The sequence below is a fragment of the Ptychodera flava genome, chromosome 5, assembly GCF_041260155.1.
Source record: "Ptychodera flava strain L36383 chromosome 5, AS_Pfla_20210202, whole genome shotgun sequence".
Classification (NCBI taxonomy): Eukaryota; Metazoa; Hemichordata; class Enteropneusta; family Ptychoderidae; genus Ptychodera; species Ptychodera flava.
This window is the reverse complement of record NC_091932.1, coordinates 24,846,820-24,864,578: the sequence shown is the minus strand read 5'-3', so window position 1 is coordinate 24,864,578 and position 17,759 is coordinate 24,846,820. Positions and strand designations below refer to the sequence as shown.

Sequence of the window (17,759 nt, the reverse complement as noted above, 5' to 3'; positions counted from 1 at the left end):
TTATTATATAAAGGGGACAAAAATAGACTTTGGCGCTCAAAGGATTAAAGTTCACGCAAGACGCCTCCAATCTAATAACTGAGGAAAACACCATGAAACGTTACGTGTTGTTGTCGCATGTCGCAGTTGTGAAGTCGCAGGTCGCAGTTTGACAAACACGCAGGTCGCTGTTGTGAAGTCGCAGGTTATACACCTAGGTCTAAATGCCGAAGTCGCAGGTCGCATGTTTCAAACTCGCGGACGCAGGTCGCAGTTTTGAAGTCGCAGGTCGCATGTCGCATGTCGTGACCGGTCTTCCATATTATACTTACCTCTTGAAGGCGCTCTTTTGGTGAAACGTGTCGTGATTGCAAATGTATACACATTAATTTAATGCTCAGAAATACCATTATAATTCTAGGAGAAATACCTTAGATAACTTCTAGTTGTAACTTTCTGATATTGTTATTATTTTTGATATCATCACGTCTTTTCACGTGTTAGTCTCGTTTAATGCTTCGCCCACAATGCAACAGCTTTCACTATAAATACCTTGCACGTCAGCGTTACGGCAGTACACCTTTGCTGCCGTCGTGGAGTCGCATCACCTATCCCTGGTCTTTGCGGGCCTGGATTTGTTGAGTTGGTATGACAGACTGGAATACTCTACTATATTTATTTATTATATATTATATACTAATTACTCTACTGTTGTCGACACTGTCATGGTGTTACAGCATGAATTATTAGTTGGGGTAAGACGCTAATTTTGTCATGAAATATTTCCACCTGATAATTTTCCCTGGTCGGTAAATTTGTGAAGACGAAGGTGACGTGTCACTTGGACTTGACATCGTGGCGTCCGTATTTTGACATTGTGGCGTCCGTATTTGTTCACACCCTCAAATTCTATTTGCAATGTATTGTTCGTATACGTTGAACTTTCAAGAAACATTTCAAGAAACTGTATTTTCTTTTGTAAGCTTTCCGATATCGGTAAATATTTGTTCTATGTACGAGAGATTTATTTATTTCAATTGTATTTTCAGGTTTGGTTTTTTTTGTAACGTCATGTTCACCGAATAAAGGTTGGCGTTCACCCTTTAGTGATGTCTGCTGCACTATATTTACCCGGTCACAGCAATGAAGAAAAGTCGCGATGTATGGTGTTGAAGCAAAGTCACGATAACAATTTGAAACACTGGTGTTTGTTTCGAACGAAAACCTGATGCATGGGATGAATATACAACCGTCTGTATGTGAATGAATGACGTCACCAATGCAGGCCCAACGAGCAAGAAACCTGTAACAAAATCGAAAGTTAGCTGGCAATCTTCCCATCATGCATTCTTCTTCAAATACATATGTGCATACGTCATCCATCCATGGTACTTAGCTATAGAGAACAGCAAAATAACACATCTACCTCAAAAATCTAACGATAGCAAGAAATTCTATTGCAAAGGAGCGTGAAAACTTGTACTTTACGAGTGCATGAAATTTCTGATACACAATCCATCTTGATATCGGATCAGTCTTAAAGTTGCTACATCACAGCGAACCATATTTGACCCGATAAATCGAAATTATCATGTTATTCTTTATCAAATTAAAAACTTAAAAGGCTGTCGTTTTATCTTTCCAAGAAATTTGAACCTCTGATGATAATAAGCGATCAGAATCATATATATTCTTTTCTCACAGTTGAATTTTAGAAAACGTGTACCTTTGAAGATCTTGGCAGCAATATCTCTGTATTTGCTAAATTATCTTCACAATTTTTCGGAACAGCTGATCTATAGCTTATTGTTCATCATTGTCTTAGGAATGTTCGATGAATTCTTTTTAACTACGCGGTACCTTAAGCGCGATACACGATGGTTTTGGTTTGCTGGTTAAATGTCACCAAACTCTTTCCTATTGTTATCTTGTCACAAGCTTTTAGAAGGATAGATGAGTTACACAACCACTCCTGTATCGACCGAAAAACATCCTAGCTTTTCCCGAGACTTACGTTACTTTCTAATCTCCAAACGTCATGTCAACCTATTATCGCCACTTGAAATAAAGTTTCCGTTTAAACTACGCTTAAAACCTGCACATTGGCATATCAACGAATACCATTGTCTCGTGGTTGTTTAAAGAAAGCCCTGCAACCATCCTTGTCCTTGAAACGTAGCGTCCAAAATAGTATCCTATACGTGTCTGGTCTTTTTTCCCATCGCCGCCCAAGATTTATCTGTCAAGTCTATGCATGCTCCGCATGGTGACATCGAGGCGGATCTCATACCGTTGGAGCACTGGCTTGACTGTCATTTTTGTCTTTCCTGTAGCCCTTGTACGTCGACTGACCTTTATGGCTATCTGTTGCCCTTTCTGTCTCAAAGTTAACAGTATGCGGGATATTATCACATCTTGCATATTAAATATTTTCATGCAGTAATTGATTGTAATCAGGAAAGAAATGCAACAGGTTCAGGTGTCGACCTTTACATCTTTGATACGTGGTGTGGATGATTAATAGCGAAAACATCTAATTTTTAAACAAAATATCAACGTTACGGTCGGCCTTAAAATGTGTATGAAAATTTGAAAAGAAAAAAAATCATGGCATGCAATGCAAAATCCGACCTAAAATAATTGTCTATTTTTTCAAGTGGTTAAAATTACAAGGCAGCATATGTAATTAACCGCAAACTTTCGTCTCCAGATCTAATGTTAACCTTACAATATTTTGGAATACGCAAAGCTAAAAGGGGCAAAGGAGGTCTTTTGAATCAAGGGTAATTGATTGCTGAATACGCAGACGGGATTGAACACTGTATATCTTAGACAGGCTCACAGTTGCTTGACTTTTCACGGCAGCATGCAGTTACTGCCTTGGTAAACGTGTTTACCCCTGGATTCCCACCATCTACGCAACAGCCTAACACTAACAGGACACTCTGCTTAACGTTATTCCAAACACTTAATTCTGTTTTAATATTTATTTGCCCAAAGACTTGGAGCAAGAATATGTACTACGTGTCTTCGAATCTGTTTGCATATTTTGATATATATATATATATATATATATATATATATATATATATTATATATATATATATCTTTTTTATGTAGAAGGGTACAATGTCATATTATATGACGAGATAATAGCTGAAAGGAGTGTCCTCTTGCTAATCAATTCTGTGATCTTGATATCGAACGCTTGAGGGCGCCCGCGTAATGCACTACTTCTAATTGTTCATTGCATATGAAGTATCACTAGTCTCAAAAGGATTTGACGATAATATATCTGAGTCATCCGCCAATCTGAGATTTTACATAATCGATTTCACACTTAATTTTTGTTCTTTGTTTTGTTTATTTTTTTTTTCAAATTGTGAATTTTAGCGCCAAAATTTGAAATCTCTGGATTTGTGTGTTTGAACGTTTACGCGAGGGTCCTGAACTCGAACTTGAATGACGGTGCCATTGAATGATTTTATCACTGTGACCTAAAAGTAGCGAAACTTGGAATGTTGAGGACTGACTGGCTATCTTCTTTCATGATTGAGTTATACTATCAATGGGAACACGCGTCACTCATGTTCTTGTCATTTGTTGTTGAAATGTGCCTTGTTTTAACGATTTATAAAAGGTACAATAGCTGTTTCTTTTGATGGTATTTTCATCATTTGTTTTCAGGAAGAAAATATAACATTTTTCATCCTCCAACTAAATATATGTTTAAATAACGAATTTCGTTTTACACAATGGCCTCTATAGTCTAGTACGGTTACACATTTTTGGAGACACCCTGTGTACTGGCCGATCATATAAAAATGTAATCATTGCTGCATATCAAGACTGTTCACATATCAGACAGATGAGAATCTTTCGAGAATACAACTCGCAGGTCTATTATTATAGATAGCACAAAATATAACCTTACGGGACTGTAACTGATACTGCGTAAATCGGTGAAGTATTCCGATCATAAACAGTAAGAAGCCGCCACCAGCGTGTGTCCAAACCCAAAGTGTTCCATAGCCTGGTGTCATAGTAAAATTTGAAATAAAGCATAAACACTGAAGTAAAAGTTGAATGCTAGAGACGAAAAGATTAACCGCCATAAACCCCCTCTAAACTATGTCTGTCATCGTTTAACGTCCCCAAATCGTGGTTGGCGCGCTTCGCGATGTTATATACTCAGTTTCAATGAGCTATAGTTGCATATATGATTTGCAGTAGATAACGTGTGGAAATAACCCCATGTTTCCAACTGGATATCTTGAAAATGGCCATTCTATGTCCTTCTAAACTACCCTGCAGTAGACTAGCCAACAATAGTTCCGACTCAAAGTTAGTTGAATCATTGCACATACTGCAGACAGTGGATGCTGCTCCAGCTGTAATGTTAAATCTCGGTTCTTCATCACGCTTACTGATAGAGGGGCTTGTGTGAATAAAATAGTCAAACACAAACCTGCACACAATGCGCAATACCACGTCTCGAATATCAGTCACCTTGCCAATGTACTTGACCGGTTTGACCGGTTTTTGTCCAGCAGTGGAGTCCACGTTTTACACTCAACGTTGTTTTACCTTCTTAAGTTTTTTTTCCAAAAGGGATTTTGCTTGTCAAGATCATCAAAGGAAACGAAGAGATACAGGCACCCTCTCAGCTTTGGGCAATTGGAGATAATTAATATAAATTAAAAGGCCGCGAAATGATAATTTACGAACGAGGAAGAAATAAAAATGGACTTCATATGGTAAAACTACATGTATGCTAGTGACTGCATTGTGTATCCTATTGCTACACTAGAAACAATTAGTAATCGTAAAATGCAATATTTGAGTAGTATTTTGCATAAATTAAATATGACTTACTCTATACTCTGTATTTTGACATGATACATGTACCTAGAGTGCTAGTTATGAATTGTTTATTGTTGTCGGTTGAAAACAATATTCACCATAGAAAAAATCTTAAGATAAAAACCAGTTCACCCAACCGGTGCCTGACTATAAATCGGCTTTCAACCAACCGTCGCGATTAAACGGCTTTCAAACCAATCCAGTCGCGAATAAAGCAAATACAGTAGAATCCAAAGGTTCGGTAGCAGTCAATACAGTAAGCTTTTTGTTCCCGCCTAAATCATGTATTGATAACAAACAATTCGAGATTTCGATAGTAAGTCACGCGACATTGCATGAGTATAATACGTCAAATGTACAAGGGGCAATGAAAATTGTATGGTATTTCGTATAGATACTGGTCAAACATTACTTTATTTCTATCAATCTACCAGGGACCATTCACAAACTGTCAAAAAGCTGTACAGTGAGAGCTTACAAACCATTGGCTACGCGTTACAAGTTTACTGAACGCAGTGCCGGCCTTGACATGATTAGGAATTTGACAACCTATACGCCATGTTTTCTGAACACTTCATTAGTTTAGTGTTGAACACATTTTTGGCAATTGCTGGGTAACATGGTAAGAAGAGACCATGTAATGGCTGGATTGGCTATCATTCTACTCCTGATAGTTATGGTACCACTATTCACGAAATACAACGTCATTACGAAGACCATGGAGGGGCAGACATTTAACTGGAATGGTGGTAAGTACGTCAGAGCTTCCGTTACAACTAGCTTCAACATTTTTTTATCATAGCAAAGAAATAATTCATATCATTTGACCTCACCTATGAGACAACGTTTTCTTTAATATTTTGACAATAAACAATTGTAGTATGTATTTGCTGAATGGCGGGTTTTATTAAATTCTTCCTGTCGATGAATTAATGTGAGAGTAAAAATTGTTCATGACTTGAGGAAAAACCTTGAAAGCACAGGGCCCATTTTCGTGACGTCACAAGTGGCGTCTGATATTGCAGAAGAACGTTCGGAGAGACTACTTACAGTTAGGGAGTGGACGTAAATTACCAGGGGTGGAGTGGTAGCGGGATTGGAAGTGGGTCGCCAAATGTCATGCCCATGTTTAGGGGAGGATCATTTTTTTGTAAAACTAAATTTTTGGGAGCGTCACAAATTTTTTCAGCAGGAGATATTTGAAAATTAAAAAGGCCCCATGTAGGGTCACAGAGTGATAAATTTCCCAAACGAATATACGTACGAGTGAGCCTTGATCATTGGATGTAATCTGAATTTCTCAGGCTAATTTCGATAGCAAAGTAAATCTGGCATAGAACTATCCTTGGAATCTTCAATCAAAGTTTAAAAGACAGGTTGCATTTGAGTATGTTTTTTCAAAAATTTGAAAATTAAATAAAAATTATTCAAAAATACAAGTAAATTTTTTGTATACAAATGCACTTGAAGCCATCCTACTACAATCAAATAAGTTTATGTCAATTATCTACGATCTATAAATGCACACAAGTTGCTAGTTTTACATTGGAAACAATAGTTCTCCATAGTTTTCTCATAGAATACCATGTAGAAATGAGCAAATGTGTATGATTTTCGGTGAAATTCCACAACTAAATTTCTTATACACATAGGCACTTGTAACCATCCTATTATAACGAAGCACATTTATATGAATTATAGAAGGTCTGTCTGTAAATGCACAGATATTGATAGTTGTATATTGGTAAAAATTGTTTTGAGCTTTCTCATAGACTGCCATGTTTAGTGGCAAATCCCTTGTACCCACATGCCCTTTCACATCCTACTTTAAGCAAAGTACACTAACATGAATCCAATGTATTATGATTTGATATCTTTGTACAAAACACTATGCCAACCACATCTTGGCTTCAAATAGTTGTGCAAAAATGGTAACCCTTTCCAAAAGGCATGTGTGAAATTTCATAACCCTTCAAATCTGCTTGATGAAAAATTGTAACTCATTACTGAAAAACACCGTCCTCCCCCTGATTCCTGTCCTGTCACCTTTACACAAGTCAGACTTTTATTCATCATAAACTTTTCAATGTAAAATGTGACCCTTTCTCCAGGGCAAGTTAGTAAAATGTGACCCTCTCCGATTCCTCCGGCCCCTGTAGGTTCCCTATTTGATTGATGACAGCATCTTCCTGAACAGTTGCAGTAAGCAGTGGAATCAGACTGACAACTACAAATGCTCAGAGTTGGTTTCAAAATGTCGCAACCAAAATAAATATTATTTATCAAATTTCGACACCATCTTAATGGTATGTCCCAGACATATAAATGAGTGTGAAGACCAAGGAAAATTTACTTCTTTTTATTTGAAAAACAAACAACTTCACTCTGAAGCGAAGAAAAGCGTTACAAAAACAAGTGATGAAGTTAATCAAGAGAAACCAAAACAGACTAACAAATTGTAAATATGAAAAATCGTACCTTAAACGATGAAAAATTATTTAATCAGAAAAATTGGAAGACATTAAAAACATTTCTGATATCGTTGCCATCTCAATTTCATACTAAACACCTATTATTGAATCATGAGGGCTATAGCGCTCGTTTATTACCCGAGGGGTATTGGGCTGCAAGAAACATAGCCTTTCCCCGAGGCCGTACGTATGCCGAGGGGTATAGCGATGCATTTCTCGTTACGCACGACCACGAGGGGTAATGAGTCGAGCGTGTGCTAGGGCGAGAGTAAAGATCAGGTGTAAAACGCGACACACTTTTGTTGTTTTTAGTAAATGTTTTTTAATGTGTTTTGATATTATGCACGGCAACCATCCAGTGTGACAAGTTTGCTCAAAATTTAACTGGAGAGTCTCAGAGATATAATTTGTAGCTATAGTGTCACTTTCAAGTACAATGCTTTTTAGATATTCTGATGCTAGTATAGATTGACCCGGTCTTGTCGTACCATTTGCTTGTTAGAATTTTGTCTACAAGGAATGCTTCCCATAACAGAGAGTGCTCGCTTGTTACTTAGTCGACCAAGGTATTAAATCATCTGCTTATTCTGTATACTGTATTATACTTTATAATGTACATTATCAATGCTGGCAAATCTACACTGTTAAACAAACGCTCTGAGTTGTTTTCAAAATGTCGCTACCAAAACAAATATTAGTTATTAAATTTTGACACCTCATGCAAATAGAATGATACGTCCCAATCATATGAATAATAGTGTCGGCTAGGAATCCTTTCACTTCTGTCTAAGATTGCAGGCTGCATGAAAGTGACAGATATTATTAGTTTGTACTTGAAGTAATTTATCACATACAAATATATAAATATATATATATATATATTATATATATATATATATATATATATATATATATATATATATATATATATATATATATATACTTGTTTAGTTCAAGATCAGCTGGAGTAGAGTGCTCAATACTAGAGTAGAGCTAAATACACAACTGAGTTGATCAGGATAATCTAAATTACATTTCCACTACAAATTTCTTTTTTTTTTTTTTTGTTGTTGGCACCTGTTTGTTTTTTGCGAAAAGTTGCATATATTAGTGACAGCACAGGAGAAATTTTCTCCTGTGTCTGCAGGTTGATACCAATTTGTTTCTATTGTTGAGGGAGCACATTTCTGGATATCTGATGAGTATGAATTTCTCATGGAGGCACAGATTGCATTTTTTGTGACATTAGAGTATGGGTTGCATTGTTTTATTATTTTCCAGTCAATCCTGTACCCTGTCTTTGAATCGTTCAGTGACCAAATGTGCTTGCTCAGTTCAGTGCTGTTTCTGTATTTTGAGTTGCGAAATGATAGCACGTGGTTATTATATCTTGTTTTGAATGGAGTCTCTGTCAGGCCGATGTATGTTTCGTGTGTATTGTTGTCTTCTCTGGTGACCGTTGCTTGGTAAACCACGCCCTCGGTGAGGCATTTTCCTGGCAGTGGGCATTTGCTCTTTTGTCTGCAGTTGCATTTGTTGGTGATGGTAGCGGTTGTGTTCTTGTTTTCCATTTCTTTGACAAGTACTGATTTGTTGCGTGAAGTGGTGATATTTTGCATGTTCGGCACGAAATATCATATGGTCCAACCCACCGTTCAACAATAGTGTCAGTACCAACATCGGGCGCAGATTTCTACATTTAGTCGACGAATGTTTCCTGCATGGTCATCCACTCAGGAAAATATTCAACAGGAATACACCCAAACTAAGCGACAGCTGTGGAAATGTAATTTAGATTATCCTGATCAACTCAGTTGTGTATATATATATATATATATATATATATATATATATATATATATATATATATATATATATATATATATATAAATATATATATATATATATATATATATATATATAATACAGTGGTGAATGAAAAGTGACAGAACTCGAACCCACACCCCCGTAGACATTACGGATGCTCTACCAACTGAGCTAATGGATCAGTCGGTCCAATGTGGGCGGTCCTGACTCTTAGATGGGCCTTTTCATTCTGTTGTGCGGGATGGTGAGTAAACGGCTAAACTCATCACCTAACCTTTCAACCTAAGGATCCCGCGGGATTCTACACGGCCTCGCACACAAGTCACCAACTTAGAATCAGTTATTGGTAATGAGGATCAATCTTATGAATGATGCAAAGCCAGAGAAGGGTAAATTTGAAATGACTCACCATACGAATTGGTTATGTTGGTATATATATATATACCAACATAACACTGAAGAAAGAGTTGAATGTTGCGATAGAAGTTTAATGAGCTTTTGATTCTCTTAAGATGACAATTTCAGTTTTAGAAATGATCACTTGACTTGAATACTAAAAAAGGCAGTACCCTTTGTCTCATCACTAAATGATTCATTACAGGCTTTATCAATTTGCATAGCAACATAATCTCACAGTTCACGACTTGAGATCCATTGTGAAGCATGTCTATTAACCAAATTCAGCTAGTAAATGGGAAGGAGGCGGTTTGCTTTTCACAAGGAGTGTCTTTACTGATTTTCGAAGCACCATTGTGGCTGATGTTGGTACATGAGTGATCCCTCTTGTCCTGGAATGAAGATGCTTTTCATAAACCTGGTTAACTATTTACCTTAGTTTGTCAAATCGTCTAATCTAAACAATTTTAGATGTCTTTTCTTGAGGTCTTCTGCTACAAAAAGTCCATAACTAAGTGTCTAGAAAAGCTTAGTGTCCGCATGGTAATTGCATGCGCGACAAATGTGTATCAAAATCGAAAATTTTTTCAGGCCACAGTAGAATTTAAGATAGGGAAGGGGCGTGTTCAATAGGTTTGGTGTACGGGGAGGAATATACTTGAGAAAACGTAATTGAGGAGCACAACATTTCAACCTACCGACAGGCTCCGATTTTCCTTCAGCCCATTCCCTTTTAATAAATGAGTTCTACGCACACTCTATATTCAAAATTTGGTGATAGCAGCATAGCTTTTGAGTCATACGTTTCTCTCTGATTTCGCAATGCACCTCGTCACGTGTTACGACGAAACTGTCCGGCTATTAATCAGACTATGTTGAGAACACACCTTGTTGTGTTAATAAAAATCTACAGACATGCACGGTATCAGTATCACGTGTCACTTGAAAGTGGATAGGACACGGGGAAAACCAGGGGTAGAACATATGACCTAAATATTGTTCTTTCTTTGACATCATAAAACTGTCAATTACTTTAGGAGGAAAGATCTGAGCTCAATCAGTTGCCCGGTGCGACTGGCTTCTCCAAATACCTTTCCACTGGTACCGCTGATCAGCCCAGGGGGTGCAGGCAATACATGGACACGCCATCTCATAGAACAAGCCACTGGGTTTTACACAGGTTCCGTCTACCATGAAAAGGCACTCTACGAAGTGGTAGGTTGTTTAATTTGTTACTGTAACACGTCTTGTCAATGATGTGATGTCGTTTTGACGTGGTTTTTCGATTTAAAAAATGATTAAATTTGCACCTGATTTCCTTAAATTATGTGTCTCAAATAGTAAAGTTCCAAATTACACAGTACAGCTTGGCTAAAAAAACCGTTTTAAGAAGAAATTTGAGACAAGATGGCAACAATATCAAAAACGTTGTTTTCATTGCCACAGTAAACACAGGTCAGATGAAAATCACTCAGTTTTATTTCGTAAAAAATAGACATCTCCCCAACACTGTGCGTATGGTTTTCCAGGGTTTGTTGGTGAGTTTGAGGATTATTTGGATGGCAACACTCTAACGGTTAAAGTTCATTGTATAGCTCGCATACCGGAAACTTGGGAAGCAGCCATACTTCTGTTGCGTAATCCAATCGACGCCGCGATCGCTGAGAGGAATAGGAGGCGTTCTCGTAATCACGTTGGCAAGGCGACATGGAGAAAACGCTTAGGAACGAACAAAGGTAGAAAACCCCCGATAAATTAATCTTACGTCGACATTGAATGAATAGGCCACTCAATGAGATAGTTATACCATCGAAATTGATCACATTTTCGATATAGAAAAATTTGGTTTATTCTTTTTCTTAATACTTATCGGTAATGCAAATAATTGCTGTCATTAATGACTTTTATGGTCACGACAGAGACGACTTTGTGAAATGAGAGAATGTAACCTCTTGAGCAGAAGTTGAAGAGATCTTTAAGTTTCAGAGAGGTTGCAAATCTCCACCAAAATGACGAACACAGGTAAACGTAATGTTTTGCAATATCATGGAATATCACCCTTTCTTTATGAACACAATTACACTCATTGTGTTTATTCAATTATCGCGTCCTTTAACCTGTATTGTTTTACAAAAATCTAATATCGTGTTTTTTTCCAACTGTTATTTTACATTCTCATTGTCCTACTGTTTTGTACTCTAACTTCTTTTGAATTTTTTTCTATTTTTTCAGGCCACTACAGATTATTCATCGAAGCTCGTTTTAAAGAATACGAGAGTATAGTGAAAAATGTTTTGGATCTACATATTCCGACTCTGGTTGTTCACTATGAAAACATTAAAGAAAACAGCATAAAAGAAGTGAAGCGGATAGTCAACTTTTTGAACATGACCATGAATGAGCAGAGAGAACTGTGTGTGAAGAAGAATTCGGAAGGTAATTTTCACCGACACAAGAGTGACATCAATTCGCCTTATACGACATTTACAGATGAACTGAAATGCGAAGCGTTTGCTTTGATGAAAAGGGTGTCAAGTCTCCTTGTCAAGTACGGACACCAACCCTCGCCATGCCTACAGGATCATGCAGTGTCTGATTGTGATATGGTTGTCGAAAGTCTTTTGTCGGTAACACCTTGCATATAGCTACAATCTGTCATGGGGGTTGCCTTATCACGAATTTACGAAAGTGGTGGATCACTCGGTATCATTTTGCAAAGTTAGAACTACAACTTTGCTATCGAAATATTCAGCTACTGGGAAATGACATCAAAAAAGCGAAACGCCGTATTCTCACTACATTTGGCGGTCCACTACTTTTGTCAAATTTATTCACCATTTCTGCAACTCCCTCTTTGTTGCCGACTGTGCAGATTGGCGATGTGGTGTGGAAAGAATGATCATCAAACACACAACACCGACGATTAATTTTTCAACCTTCCGTTTCTGCAATGGAATGGAATCGAAACCTAAAATAAACCACGATGTTGTTCAGTAATTTCACAGTTATCCACAAATCTCATCCATATCATAACTTATAGTTTTGAAGAAATCGGAAGCATTTTGAGGGTATTCAAGATGTTCCGTGTACGACAAATCACCCAACACCTTATCATATTATAAAACTATAAACACGCTGCCGTGATTCCGTTTGTCTTGGCACAAATCATAGCCCATACAAGACGGTTTTGCTTCTACCGCGACTGTTCAGTCGATGGAACTTTCCCGGTCGCAGAAAAGGGTTATCTCACTTCTGCTCCTTCGCTTTGTACGTTAAAATATACCTTAACCAAATCCAGATGTACATTGGCATCTTCGAATTCGCTTCATGTCACAACCTGAAGAGTGTTACATACCATTTTCAGAACTTTGAACTTTATGAAACTTTTTAAAGTCAATAATGCCCTTCTAATACTATTTGTGACTACAAGCTACAATCATTCATCAAGTAAGGTTTCAAGATGAAAGATATCACAGAAATGCTCAAAATATCTCATCAAAAATTAGGATATGATGATAATCGGATTTCCAGACCCAGAGCCATAAGGGATATATATCAATTTAAAGACACTTGGACCATGACGTTTTTAATTAATGAGTCATACAGGCTACCTACAGATTTCATTGAATTTCCGACGATGATAAGCAATCGGAATACTCTTTTCTTTCAGTTACATTTTAGGAAACGTGTATATATTTGAAGGCCCTAGGCTTGACAGTAATAGCTCTGTATTTGCCTAATTAGTTTCAGGATTATTCAGCTGTTCATCATTGTCTTTGAAATGTTCGATGAAGGGTGTTTTTACTCAGTAGTACCTTAAGTGCGATACATGATGATTTTGTTTTACAGATAAAATGTCACCATATTCTTTTCCTTTTATCTTTTTCACAAGCTTTCTCAAAGATAACTCCATACAACCGCCCCTGTATTGAGCGTTTTTTTCCCCACGTGGTTACGTAGTAATCTCCAATCGTGCTGTCTACCTGTTATCGCGACTCGAAATAAAGTTTCAGGTTAAAGTACCTGCACACAGGCATATCAACGAAAACCATTGTCCCATGATTGCAATAATGAAAGCAATGCAAACTTGGCGTCCAAAATGTTATCCTAGGTGTCTATTTTTTGCCTACCACCGCCGAAAAGTACTATGATCCTTCCATCCAAGGCATGCTTCGCATAGTGACGAGGCTGATCTAATACTGCCGAAGAACTGGCTCGCTCTTTATTTGAACTTTCCTCTCGCCTTTGCCCATCGATAAACGTTTACGGCCAGCGTGTTGCCCTTTCTGTCTTTGTAGACGTCTTTATAGTAAGTTTATATTCGGTGCAATATTTTCAGGTCGTAATTGAAAATACAGTAATAAGAAGAGAAATGACACACTCACTCATCTTTAGATGTCGACTTCTAGATCTTTGTGTGGTACATGGTGTGGTTGATCAATAACGAAAACATCTTCTGAAGAAAATGTTAATTTGTAAACAAAATATCCACGTGACAGTTGGCCGAAAGATGTGTATAAAATTTGAAAAGAAATAGTGGGCATGCATGCAAAATCCGACCAAAAAATAATTGTCTTTTTTTTCAAATCGAAAAAAAATATGCAAAACAGCATATTATGCAAGTTAACCAAAAACTCTCAAGACCTAATGCTATTACTTACCGTATTTTGAAATAGCAATGTTAAACGGGACAACGGGGTACTTTTCTGTGTATTAGGTCTTGTAATTTGCAGAGGGGATTGAAAACTTTGTTTTAAAACTTCTTACTTATTTTGATATGATTTATTTCTCAGTCAATATGCATTATATCATGTCCATTGGAAATATATGTATTGACCTAGAGTCGAAGGTGTGGTACTTTTATAATGAGATAATAGTTGAAAGGCGAGCCATGTTACAAATCGCTTCTGTTGTCTTGATATCGATCGCTTGAGGGCGCCCACGTACTTGTAATTTTGAAGGGCAGAAAGCTAACGGAGTGAAAGGTCCCTTTTGTTCATTGCATAAAAAGTATTACTTCGTCGGAATCATTTTATCACAATTTGTCTCGGATTGATGATAACCTGTTACGTCATCCCCTAATGTTAGAATTAATTAGTTGAGGAGAAATGATGGACTCCTCGAAGTACCAGTTTTGTTGTTTTTGTTTTTTTCAATCTTCAAACGATCTTTTATTTTAACACCGACAAAATAAACAAATTTTACGGACAGGTCAATTTCTTCAGCCCGGGAAGCGATGGATTCATGGGTCGTTACCCTGTTTTTAACTTTGGTAATTGGGGTGTCACGATATTTTAAAAATGCTCAATAGACGGAGGTCAGTGTTTCGTTGAATTGCAAAAGGGCTCATACTTGCCCATTACATCGCTGATACATCGTATCAGTCACGAATTGTATCATTCAGTTGCATTTTTCATAAGTCATTCGATCATGGAGGAAATCTGATGTAAATATTCTGTTGAGTCCTTATAAACTCAGGAGGGACTGCTATAGAGGAAAGAATATTGGCTGGGTCGGTCATATCGTGATATATGAAGGTCACATTCTGTACACAATATCGCAGAAGTGCGATTGCGACAGACACCCAGCAACAGTATAGCGCTCCATTTCAGTGCTAGGATAATATGATCGCTTTTTACTCTTCTCTTCGTATTAAATATGCACGTTGCCCGAGAACAATCCATCATACATCAACGATATGCTGGTTCATCACTGCTTACAAATTTGTTGAACGAATTAACAAAACACTTTAAGGAGTAGCTTGTGCCCTACTCACCGCCTGAGGCATGTGAGGGCACTCTTACCAGTAAGCGCCACATGCGTGTCATAAAAGCTCGTTGTATAATACGATTTTGCAGTTCGTCAGGAATGACTATAACGCCCTCAACGATCAACAAGTCTGTTCATGGATTTCGTGCGTTTCCTGTATCATGTCTCCGAAAATGGGGTAGGACGATTTTTATTTGTCTTTTTGTTGGCTAAGATGGCTGAGCCCCATAAAATACGGTAAAACGTACAGAATTTACTCGAAATGGTTTTAAATTGCGAAAAAACATCCTAGTTTGGTAGGTTTTTCTTGTGGGGGTCGGGTTGTCGGAAACATATTTTTGGCATTATGAAATCTACATTACCTTCATAGCTATTTACAGGACAATCCTTAGAATGTGGTTGTTAAGTAGTTTAAGTTAATTACTCTAAAGAATATACAAAGTCTATGAAATCACTAATAAATGAGTTGATAAAAATTTACACACTTAAACAGAAACATTTCATCTATTAGTAATCAATTTGCCGAACGAAAGAAAAGTTGAGCTCGCAGCACACAAGAGAGTAAAATTTTATTCAGGGTTTTTGCTCAGCAAATTTCTGTGTTCGGACGATTTTGTAAGTGTTCGTCTTTATATGCCGTCGAGCAAATCAATGTATTTCATATTTTTTATAGCAAAATTCCTGCACAGAGTGTACTGGGGAAATATTTTGCCTAGTTTTACTAAAGCGCGCGTGCGTGAAAATCAAATTAAAAGCTCAACGGCACAAAAGGGAGAAAAAGGGGAAATCCGCCTGCTGGCGAGAGTAATTGGCTGAGCAAAAAACCACGAATGAAATTTCGCTTGGCTGATTTCTCTCGTGAGTGGCATGATTATTGGCACACAGATATTCTCGTGTTGCGTTATTGTGACCGCATAGCAGAGTGTCTCGCTTCTACTTTCTATGGTGTGACCAACACATTTAATATGACGCATGCATGAGCATGTGTACATAGGGAAATACGTAATTGCACATAACATGTCATTTTGAGACTTTCAATATCTTGCCACTGATTTCAAACTTTTCCAGGTAAAAAACTACCATACAATAAATATAGATGTACATTTACTTTTTAAGGTCACAGTAAGTCTATAGACAAGAGAAGGAGTAAACTGTGAAACACCATATGAAGAGTAATTGTTAAGAAAAGTTATCTGACGTGGTATAGCTTACTCGTCGAGATAAAGTTTAGAAATAATGAAGTGAAAACAGCCAATATCCGCTATTTCAAAAGTATTGATATTTGTCGCAAGTCGGAGTAATCTTGTTTTTGTTGCCTGAAACCCATAAAATACGGTAAAATTTCGAGAATTTACTCAAACTGTTTTGAAAAGCCGAATAAAGAAAGAACAGGCTTGGTTGGTTTTTTCTAGATTAGTTCTACATATATTTTTATTCGGCCCGCACTGCGCCCCGTTTTTCTTCTCCCCTTCCTCAATTCTGCTCGTTCTCTCAATGACCCTTGCAACACGAGTGGGTGACGGCTTAAAATCCCCACTATTCTATAACCAAAACAAACATGTATATTGTGTGGATGGCTGCGCGGGTCGAGCAATCAGATCTCATCTATGAACATATAAGTTTTCTTTCTACTGTAGTATCTCATTTGCATGAAAAGTCTATACGGAATATTCGAAGACTATAGCTTGCCTTTAATCTTAAATTTTTATAGTCGTTTGTCTCTGTCGAACAGCTGAACTTCATGGCGTACTTCTTATAATGTCGCACAGCGGCTCAGTTTCATGTATTTTTTCGCTGTTTATTTGTTTGTTGTTTGTTGACAGAATATACAGGTAGAGTAAATAACAACATACCGGTAGCTGAAATGACGATGCATGTTTGTTGATAAGGCAATAATAGGCAGTGTAATAGTGAGTGCAGAGAGCGTGCTTCTGGCTCCCATTGTACATAGTTGTTATTGCCTCGTTTCAAGCAAACGACATATAGATCGCATACTTTAGTCATATTGTTATTTACTCTATCTATACATTCGTAAACGAATATAAACAGGCAGAAAATGAGAAAACAGAGATTGAGCACCTATATAGTCATACACCCCCGTGAGCACATGTACAGTACGATCACACCAAATTATTTGCTAAACAGCCCATACGCACAAAGCTTTTATTTGTGAGTAATGCTTGAACATGCATAGTCTCGGTTACCTGAATTAAACTTTGAGGCTGTTAACCGATCGCCCCTGATGAGAGCCCAGTAGGCCGAAAGAAGTCTTCAACTAGTTTTATATTTTTACTGGATTGCCTGTCTGCATATGTACTATATATTTACGATACGATAACTTCATTGCCATTATGTACATGGTGCATTAGGATGATTGATTTGCTGTTGTCACATAAAAACAACACAACATCAAATAACTCAAAACACTTAAAAAATAAACGGACAAAATATCTC

General features: G+C 37.3%; 1 protein-coding gene across 2 annotated transcripts in view; it reads right to left on the bottom strand.

Moving 5' to 3' along the window:
* The window catches only part of LOC139133344 (NLR family CARD domain-containing protein 4-like), a 543,607-nt gene that overhangs the window by 28,579 nt on the left and 497,269 nt on the right, over nucleotides 1–17,759 (bottom strand). The gene's annotated exons all lie outside the window — the stretch shown is intronic.